Raw genomic sequence first — 3,074 nt, 5'->3', positions numbered from 1 at the left:
CTAGGGAATATATGTTATAAAAGGATTGGCTTAGTGCATATGAATATTTACTATTTCAAAAGAATATCCATTTCTTTATAAACCTGTGAAATATATTTTGATTACTCAGAGCCCATCAAAGACATTTCATCTTCTCAGGGCATCAGGTCTCATCTTTCTTTGCCAATAGAATTGTAAATATCCAGTCATAACTATATTTTATGCTACACATAATATGCTGGTACATCTCATTTTACACAGTAGATTCATTTTAAATAAGCAATTAGAGCTTACTATTTAAAGGACTGTTGTGAATTCTGTAAGGAAATACATTTATAGAATGTATTCAATTCATCAGCTATGAAAATCCTTACTTCCATTTACAGTAGAATCTTAGATGTAGAGGCTAATCTTCTGAGAGCCCCAAAGTTGCACTGGAGTCAAGACACCTTTGGGGTGATTTGGGACTACACTGGCTAGGAAGAAGCAATCTCACAACACCCAAAACAAGGCAAAAGGCCAATGATCACAAATAGCCCTTCCTCGCTCCTTCCTTTTCCTCCTTCCTTCCTTTGTTATCTATTTGTTGAGCTCTTTCTCTGCCCTACAAGCTGTGGCAGGTGCTGGGAGAATTTCTGTAGGAATTAGACCCAGCAGTAGAGGTACAGGTACTATAGTAGGTTCATCTTCAATTGAACTAGGTTTCCTTAAACTGTTTTCCAAAATGGTCCTGCCAGTGGAATTCTCCTATAAACTGTGCATTAAGATTACTTCCTGCTAGGTGTGGTGGCGCACACCTATAATCCCAGTGGCTAGGCTAAGGCAGGAGGATTGCAAGTTCAAAGCCAGCCTCAGCAAAAAGCAAGGCAATAAGCAACTCAGTGAGACCCTATCTCTAGTAATACAAAATAGGGTTGGGGATGTGGCTCAGTGGTTAAGTGCCCATGAGTTCAATCCCTGTACCACCCCCCACAGAAAAGATACTTCCTGCTCTACATCCCCACCAGCACTTGGTTTCTGGTGGACATAAAATCCTACTCTCTGACAGTTTTAATTTTCCTGATCATAATGTTTACATTGTTATTGACTATTCACATTTTCTTTTCTATCCACTACCTATTCAAAATCTTAACCTATTTTTCAGTTGGGTTCTCTTTTTTCCTTATTGATTTATACAGATTCTGTATATACTCTGTTGAAATTTTTATGTTTATGCTTCTTACTCATGCAACTTTTCAGTTGTTTAGGTGCCTTTTAATTACAGATATCTCTAATTTTAATGTAATCAAGTTTTTTAATCCACCTTTCATAGTTTGTTTTTTGAGTATTATCTAAGAAATTCCTACCTATCCCAAGGTCATAAAATATTTTCTTTTAGATGTTTAAAAGCTCTGTTTTCATATTTAGATTTTCACTCTACTTACAACTGATTTTTGTGTGTGGTATAATATTAAAGATATGCTTTTGTGCCATATAAAATATCTCATTGTACCAGAATCCACTATTGAATCACCAAACTTTTCCCCTATATTACCTATCATGTATATCAAGTTTTCATATATTATGGATCTGTTTTATAACTTCCTTTTCTTCCCCATTAGCATATGTTTCTGCCTTTGCCATTGCTCCCTGCCTCAGTTACTACAATTTCATAATAAGTCCTATCTTTTACCCTGCACGAAAGTCAAAGACCTAGGAATTAGACCAGAAACTCCGCAGAAGAAAACATAGGGTCAACATTCCACCATAAAGGAACAGACAACAACATTCTCAATGAGACATCTAAAGCTCAGGAAATAATGCTAATTTAATAAATGGAGTGACATCAAATTAAAAAAGGTTCTGCACAGCAAAGTAAACAATTAAGATTGTGAAGAGAGAACTTCCAGGATGGAAGAAAACCTTTGTTAGCTATTCTTTTGACAGAGGATTAATATCCAGAATATATAAAGGACTCAAAAAACACCAAAAAGGTGAATAACCCAATTAATAAATGGGCAAATGAACTAAACAGACACCTCTCAGAAGAAGAAATACAAATGGTCAACAAAGGTATGAAAAATGCTCAACATCATTATCAATTAAGGAAATGCAAATCAAAACTACACGAGATTTCATCTCACTCCAGTCAGAATGACAGGCATCAAGAATATAAACAAGATCTTTGCCTTTTCTTTTGCCTGGGGGAGGCATCGTGGTACGTGCACTTTATTCAGTTCCTTACCATGTCTCTGCACAAGACTTTAATGATCAGGCAATTCCTGACCAAGAAACAAAAACATTCCCATTCCCCAATGTATTTGAATGAAAACTGGTAATAAAATTAGGTACAACTCCAAGAGGAGATATTAGAGGAGACTCAAGCTGGGTCTATAAGGAATTATAAATGAAATGGCACACATATTTATGCTGTTCAAAGTTATGATCATCTTGTCACACCAAGCTGAAAATGTCACCACTATCTGAACAGTTGAGAATATTTAACTAAGAAAATATTTCCTTAGTCATGAAGGTGCTATAGTACTGGTTTGGGTTGGTTCAGTAATAAATATGTGAAACTTTTGAACTGCTAAAAAAAACAACAAAAAGAATACAAACAATAATAAATGCTAGAGAGGATGTGCAGAAAAAGGAACTTTACGCTGTTGATACAATTGCAAATTAATACAACCACTATGGGAATTAGTGTGGAGGTTCCTCAAAAGACTAGGAATAGAATCACTATGACCCAGGTATACCATTTCTCAGTATTTATCCTGAAAAATTAAAGTCATTATACTATAGTGATATGTACATACCCATGTTTATAGCAGCAAAATTCACAATAGTCAAACTATGGAACCAGACATAGGTGTCCATCAACAGATGAATGGATAAAGAAAATGCACTATATCTACACAATAGAGTTTTATTCAGTCATAAAAAAAATAAAAATAAAATGATGTCACTTGCAGGAAAATGGTTGAAATTTATGTTTATAAAATGGAGAACTTTATGTTAGGCCAAATAAGTCAAACTTAAGTCAAGGGTCATACATGGAAGCTGCAGAAGAAAAAGGGAAAGAAAGTGGGGGTGGCTGATAAGTCTAAATATCT

The 3,074-nt window shown here is 35.1% G+C and overlaps 1 pseudogene; it reads left to right on the top strand.

The window, feature by feature from the left end:
* The first annotated feature begins 2,204 nt into the window (after positions 1 to 2,204).
* Positions 2,205 to 2,355, top strand: LOC124981915 (putative 60S ribosomal protein L39-like 5; annotated as a pseudogene).
* Positions 2,356 to 3,074: the final 719 nt, after the last annotated feature.

Source organism: Sciurus carolinensis, chromosome 4 (genome assembly GCF_902686445.1).
Source record: "Sciurus carolinensis chromosome 4, mSciCar1.2, whole genome shotgun sequence".
Classification (NCBI taxonomy): Eukaryota; Metazoa; Chordata; class Mammalia; order Rodentia; family Sciuridae; genus Sciurus; species Sciurus carolinensis.
The sequence above is the reverse complement of the archived record's forward strand: the minus strand, read 5'-3'. Positions and strand labels throughout refer to the sequence as shown.